The sequence below is a fragment of the Propithecus coquereli genome, unplaced genomic scaffold, assembly GCF_000956105.1.
Source record: "Propithecus coquereli isolate 6110/MARCELLA unplaced genomic scaffold, Pcoq_1.0 Scaffold84, whole genome shotgun sequence".
Classification (NCBI taxonomy): Eukaryota; Metazoa; Chordata; class Mammalia; order Primates; family Indriidae; genus Propithecus; species Propithecus coquereli.
Window position 1 is genome coordinate 2,116,448 of NW_012154618.1, and position 6,859 is coordinate 2,123,306.

A 6,859-nucleotide genomic window follows, 5' to 3' on the forward strand; every position below is an offset into this window, starting at 1 on the left:
TCCAAAGCAGCTGCACCATTTTACATTCCCACCTACTATGTTTTCTTCTGTATTTTTGCAATCTTATTTTTCATGTCTTAAATTTTTGAACCATCTAAAATAATTCTTTATAAAGTATGATAGATCTAAGTTTGTATACTTCCAGATGGCTATCCTGTTGTGCCAGCAATGGTTTTTGATTATCTTTCTTTCCCAATGTCTTTATCATAAATTCAATCACGGTGTATATTAAGGTCTATTCTATGCAGTCTAGTGCTTTCCATTGATCTCTCTGTCCATTCATGTGCTGTGGATATACTGCTTTAATTCTTGTAGCTTTGTGACATATTCTTTTACTCTTTTTAAAAAATCTACTCATAAGTATTTATTAGACCTTTATCTATAGTACAGGGTTAGAGACTGCAAATCAAATCTAACATTTTTCCTGCTGCCTAGAAAGTTGTAGTAAATAAGAGCTAGTTCTGTTTCCATGCCCTCTGACAAATGCTCGCGTGAATTACCTTATTTAATCCTGACAAGTCTAGGAGTGTAGGCAGAGTTTTTCATTCCTAGTATAGATATGAGGAAACCAAGGCTTTGAGACAAATCTGGAGATAAAAACCTACAGGATTGTCTTTCAGACAGCACTGGGTCAGGCGGTCTTGGTACCTTGTCAATGAAGAGACTGTCCAGGGCGTGGTGGAAAGTTCCACTTAATGTCTTCCCTGGAGCTGGCGTCTGCTTCCTCGCAGTAGAATGACCGGAGTGAGTGAGTCTTGTGAGGAGAGCCCCACACCTTGGAAAGGAAGCTTTCTGGACATAAATACCTTCATCACCCAGCACTAAATTGCCACTGAGAAACCTAGACAGTGGGGAAGGGGGCTCTGACTTTGGCTACAATCTCTTCTCAGATTGTATGACTCAAGATCCCTGGCAGGAATCGAGTTCTGTCCCTCCCCAACCCACCCCTTGGAAGGGGATAGCAAAAGTATTTGCTACATAAAACATACAAAGGCCTATAAAGTCCCAACCAATGAAATCATCATCTCTTCCCAGGCAGACCCAGTCTTTGACCTTGGCTGATTTGCACTCTCTGGGGAGTTATAAGGCCAGGGAACTGCTTTACTCAAGGAAGAGGCCTACTTAACTTTCACATCCTCAGACTTCATCAAACACTTGGGGTTTGGGGGTTATGGGATTAGGGGAGCGTCACATGACTGCTTCGGAAGCATTAGCTTGTAGGAATATGGGGTAAACCCACACAGAACAAGAAACCTAAAAAGCATTCGGCCTGGAAATGGCAATAAACATGCAGTCCAAGTTGCCTCAGTATTTCAGAACTTCTTCGAAAGGAGAAAAATGTCTGTCTGTCTGTCTCTTCCTCCCTCTCCCTATCATTCTCTAAGACCATTTGTTTTATGGGACAAATTTTTCCAAAATTTTAACTATTCCACTGGGTTGTGGGTGACTCATTCTTTATTTTTTTATCATGGGAAAATAGTGTATTGAGGCCAGGTCAGTGTGTCCTGGTTTTGAAGATCCCAGTGTTGCTGACTTTGTCTCAGACACCACCATTGCAGAGGAACTGGCGCATGGCATGGGCCCGGGCCAGGTGCTTGCTTATGGTTGGCAGGTCTGGGGCTCCCTGGCCCAGATGCCCTCAGTGACCACTGGAGAGGACAAAGGTATTCCTACAGGCCTGAACACCAAGCTTCCTGCTCCGTGGGTCCTCTGTGGGGACTTCTTGGATCATCTTCGGAAACTAGAAGATAGGGCTCTATTGCTTCTCCTCCTCTAGGCCCTTACCTTAGCTTTGGTCTTTTGGGGGGACATTTAATTTAATTCAGGCACCACTCTTAGATGTAGAGGTCTCTGACTATCAGAGATTACACATTTGCAGGAGAAACAAGTCAACATTGCTTGTTGGAAAGAGACCATTTCTCATGAAGAAATTGTAGTCCATTGTATTGGAAGATACTCATTTATACTCTAAATCTCCTGGCCTCTGGGGATATAATGAAGATAATGGCAACATTTTTAAGATCAGTTCATAGAAAGCTTATCTACTTATCCTGGAAAGGGCTCTGATTTTCGTGTGTGTTCTGCCTTTCCTGCATTTCATCCAGGTGTCCACAAGGGTGTCACCTGGGAAGAGTTCATAGAGTAATAGGTATCAGCTTCAGTAGTATGAGGCAGTTTTGCCCCCGATCGACCAAAAATGCCCTATCAATTTCCTCTGTCAATACAAAACTGATGCTCGTTTTAGAAACATGCTTAGCATTGAAGCAGGAAAGAATTGTAAGCATCTGTCTTGTGAATTCCGTGAATAATGTAAAGAAGAATGCTTCTTCAGGTTCTTTGCAAGCAGAGCTATCCATTTGCAGGTGGCAGAACACCTGGTAACTTGTACCCTCAGTCTGAAGGCCCTTTCCCTTGACTTAGGCTCTGTTTTTGCTGTGGCAACTCTCCTGTCCTGAGAAGCTTCGTGGCAAGTAGGGACACAGCCCATTGTAGACATGGCACCAGTGAAGACCCAGAAGAACCATGATTCAGTTTCTTGGGAAGTACTGCTGAGAAATGTCACAGAAAACACCTATGAGCCCTTTGTAGAATCCCTCAGACACATGGGGGACTCCAGTGTCCCTTTGAAATGGAGCCACCTGTGTGATGCCTTCTCCTTAAGCCTGTCAGGGCAATAGGTCCTCCTTCCTCTGAGCTTCCCCAGCACTTAGTTCATAGCTATTAATATCTTGTTGAATTGAAATTAAGTCATTTGTGGGCAGAATTGTATATTGCTTGTTTTTTTAATCTAGAAGAGTACAGAGCTCAATAAATAATTATTGAATAAACCTCATCATCACACTGGGGACAATCAGTAACCATTCTATACTATTGACTACTATTTCACTAAGTCCTTGGTTCCATAAACAACATTGCCCACCGATGTGTAAGTTATACTCCCTTGATTAAATACATATGGTGTATGGTATAATGTCTATGATACAGCAGACAGTCAACAAATGTTTATGTCTTTCCCACCCACCACCCCACTACCCCTTGATGACAGTGATGACTTCTTTCCAAGAAGTACATCATTGTCCTGGCCAGACTTCACCCAGAATAATCCAGTTTATAAATCATGCTTTGGGGCACATTTGATCCTTGCCTTGGGACTCGCCTCTCTGAAGAGTCCTAGAGGAGTAATATCTCTGCTAGGCTTTTCAGATAATCTGATAAAACATTCCTTCTGCCAAATTTGTGTGATGACCCCTCATGTGCTAGCTAAAATGAAGTTCCTAGCATCTCACATTTGGTTGTCTTGGGAAGTCTGGGAGTAGGAAGGATCGGGTAGGTGAATTAGTAAACTGTGGACCAAAGGAGATGTTTCATGTGTGTATTACAGTCTTGACTTGTGTAATGCCCGCTAGTGATATTTGAAAGCACCAAGTCGAGTGCCCTTCATCTACCCTATGTTGAGTAGGCAGGTGGAGGAGGATATGAACACCGAGCCCACCCCTGGGATCTGCACACCACATCGCTCCCATCCCTCCTAGTCCGTGGCTCTGTGGGTGGTGACTTCTAGGGAGGCCTGAAAGCTCCAATGGTTTCTCAGTCCCTAGCTGATTCTGCCTGGGTGGTCTGTTATTCTTCCCATGTTTCTCTATTCTTAAGTCTTCAGTATTTCAATCCCTTGGATAGTGTTGAAGTTGTGTGTGTTTTTAATTGAGCATCCGCAGTTCTAGATGTAACAAGTTCGGCAACTGCGTTATCAGGGTCTGAACTTGCAGTGTCGTTTCAGTGTCTGATTATTTCAAAATAATCTTCCTTGTGGTTTTTGAGTTAGGTAATTGCTGTGACCCTCTTCCAAGGGGAGTAGTGATTGTAGAGGTCCTTCAGTTCTGAGTAAAAGAAACTGAGTATTCTCTACCCCGGGTTAAAAACATTTTGCATTTATAGGATTTAACGAATACTGTCTATATGCTAGTAGATGCCACCTTCGTGTCATCATCAATTTCAGAGTTTAGTTCTATTATTTAACTGACACTTATTCCCTAGTCTTCTCTAAATTGAAAGCCCTTAAGTACAGACAAAATCTCACACCTCTTTGTATTGCACTTGCATCCCTACTGCACTTCCACCGATCCCAATCAAGGTCTGGTTCATAGCTGCTGCTCCATATATGTTGGTTCATTTCACCAAAGTGCTTATGCAGCAATGAACAAACACAGTCCTTCCCCAGCAAGATCTCTCCATCTCTCCAACATGTGTCAGTGTGTGCCCCTTTGAGGGGGTGGGTTTTTGGCAGAGGTTGGGGAAACTATACAACTGGCCATATAATACTTTGTCGTCACAAATCCAATTTAAAATTTTAATATATGTTGCTAATGAGACTCTTAGAGGACTGGAACGTGAAATTAAAAAATTAAAATCACTTTTCTTTTTGTCTGAGGGGTTGGCGAACTACAGCCCATCTGCCAATGGCCCTCAAGCAAAGAACGGTTTTTACAAATAAACATTTGCAATCGATTCAATGATAGGTTCACTAACATTGAACCTCAATTAAGCAAAATGTTATCCCCACTAAAAAAAAAAATTCTGTTCTCATTAGTAGACCTGTATTATAAAGCATTGTACTCAATCATTATTATATTTTGAATTTTGTCAATAAAGAGTTTGTGGACCTTTTTGTTCTCTCTGGTTGGAATAGTACCTACACAATAGCCTTGATTTTGCCTGTCGGCCTGCTCTAGGACAGGGGCTGGCAAACATTTCTGTGAAGGGCAGATAGTAAATATTTTAGGATTTGTGGCCATGTGGTTTATGTAGCACTGACTTAACTTTGGCACGGTGGTATGTAAGTAGCTATAGATGCTATGTAAACACATGTGCATGGCTGTGCTCCAGTAAGCATTTATGGACACTGAAATTTGAATTTCATATAATTTTCATATGTCATGAAATATTTTTTATTTTATTTCAGCCATTTAAAAATGTAAAAACCATTTCTATGGCTCAAGGGCCATACAAAAACAGGTGATGGGTTTGATTTGGCTGGAGGTCTACACAATTTGCTGATTCCTATGCTAAAGGGCGAGGCAGCAGCCCCCAGTGACATCTGGCCTGACTAGCTTAGCTCAGACACTTTCGTGAAACTGGAATAATGCGCAGGTAACGTCTGGTGTGGTGGCAAATTCCCATTTCCCCAGGGCCATGTTGCTGTTCTCGGCCCGCCCCACCACCCTTCCCATCCCGCAGGCCTAGCTCTCTCCAATCTGTCTAGGAAAGAGTTTCTTCAGGATGCAACATCAGCCCTGGGCCCCTTCCAGCTCCAGTTGGAAGCTCTTTCCAAGGATAGAGAAGCTGAAACAGCTGCATTTTTTTTTCTTTCTTCTAGAATCATCCAGCTTGGGGGTGAGTTCAGGACTTTGGCAGCTCCTGTGTAAATGCTGAGCAGCTAAAGACAGAACAAATGTGGAGCCAGGGCTGTTCCCAAACCAGTGAGAACGGCTTCATCAGAGCCGGGCTTGAAGCATCTGCCTTTATTTGAGGCCAGGGCTGGGAGTCTCTCTTGCTCAGCTGGGTATCCCTGAAGACCCTCCGGGGAAGGATGCACATCTGCAGCTCTTTAAATGAGACCACTGTCCTGATTGTTAGTCCTGTTGCCCCTGGCATTATGATTCTGTGCCAGAGGTTGAGCCAGCTGTGCTGTTTGTCTCATGGAGAAAGTTTCCAGAAACACTTTTTCCCTTTCTGCTTGAATGACCAAGTTTCAGAAAAATCCAATGATAATGTGCAGGCGTTTCAAATCTGCAACTTTAGCTGGGGTGTTTGGGGTGGTGTTGCCTGGGAGATTTAAGGGCTGAGCATGTTAAGGTCTGTGAAATAACCAACAGAATGTCCTCCCAAGCCCCGATGCTGAAGCAACAGAGAAGGGCGGAGAGGGAATTGGGCACGTAGAGTTTGTGTGAGATGGTTTTAAAAAATTATTCTTATATTTTTCAATGCTACCCTTCAGACGTGATGGTGGTTTTCATTTGGGGACTGTGTTGTTACTCTTTAACGTGGCACGTAAGCACCCTGAGGGCAGGGCCTCCTGTTTTGGTACCCTCTACAAGCACTAGGCAGGTGTGGTCTTGGGACTTTACTGCAATCCCAGTCGGCATCTTCTGTCTACTGTGGACTCAGGCCCCACTAATCTTACCGGCAGAGAAGGGGCAAGATTATCTTGCTCCTTGGAGTTGGGGGTGGAGAGAAGTGGGGGTGGGGGTGGGGTTGGTAGGTAACCATGGTGACAAAGGCCTGGAGACTTTCAAGAGTAGGGCAGGGAGTAGAAACAGAGCTCTGGGGACATGGCCTTTATCTTCTGCTGGCCACCAACAGAATGTCCCAGTGTCCTCATTTTGGGACAGCCTGTGGTTGGGGGACTTTGAAGTGATAGGATTGAAAGTTTAAAAAAGAGGGGGAGGAAGGGATTTTCCTCCTTAACTTGCATTTCCTGTAATGTAAATTTTTCAAAATAATAATTATATAGTATTTTATAAACAAAAGGATATATTTTAAAACGTACAGTGCATCCATTCAATGGAATACTATGTAGCCGTTAAAAAGAGGCACATCCGTATGTTGCCTCCAAGGGACATTAGAAAGTGAAAATAGCAAGGTACAGGATGCTATATATAGTGTGAGCTTACTTGGATAAAAGAACGTTATCTGTATTTTTCTATGAATATTTTATATATAGAATATGCCACGGCACTCTAGCCCAGGCAACAGAGTGAGACTGTCTCAAAAAAATAAAATAAAATAAAACAAAAAGAAAAAGGACACTAAGAAAAAAAATGTTTTTTAAAGGGATCATAAGCATAAAGCAGAAGCAAAC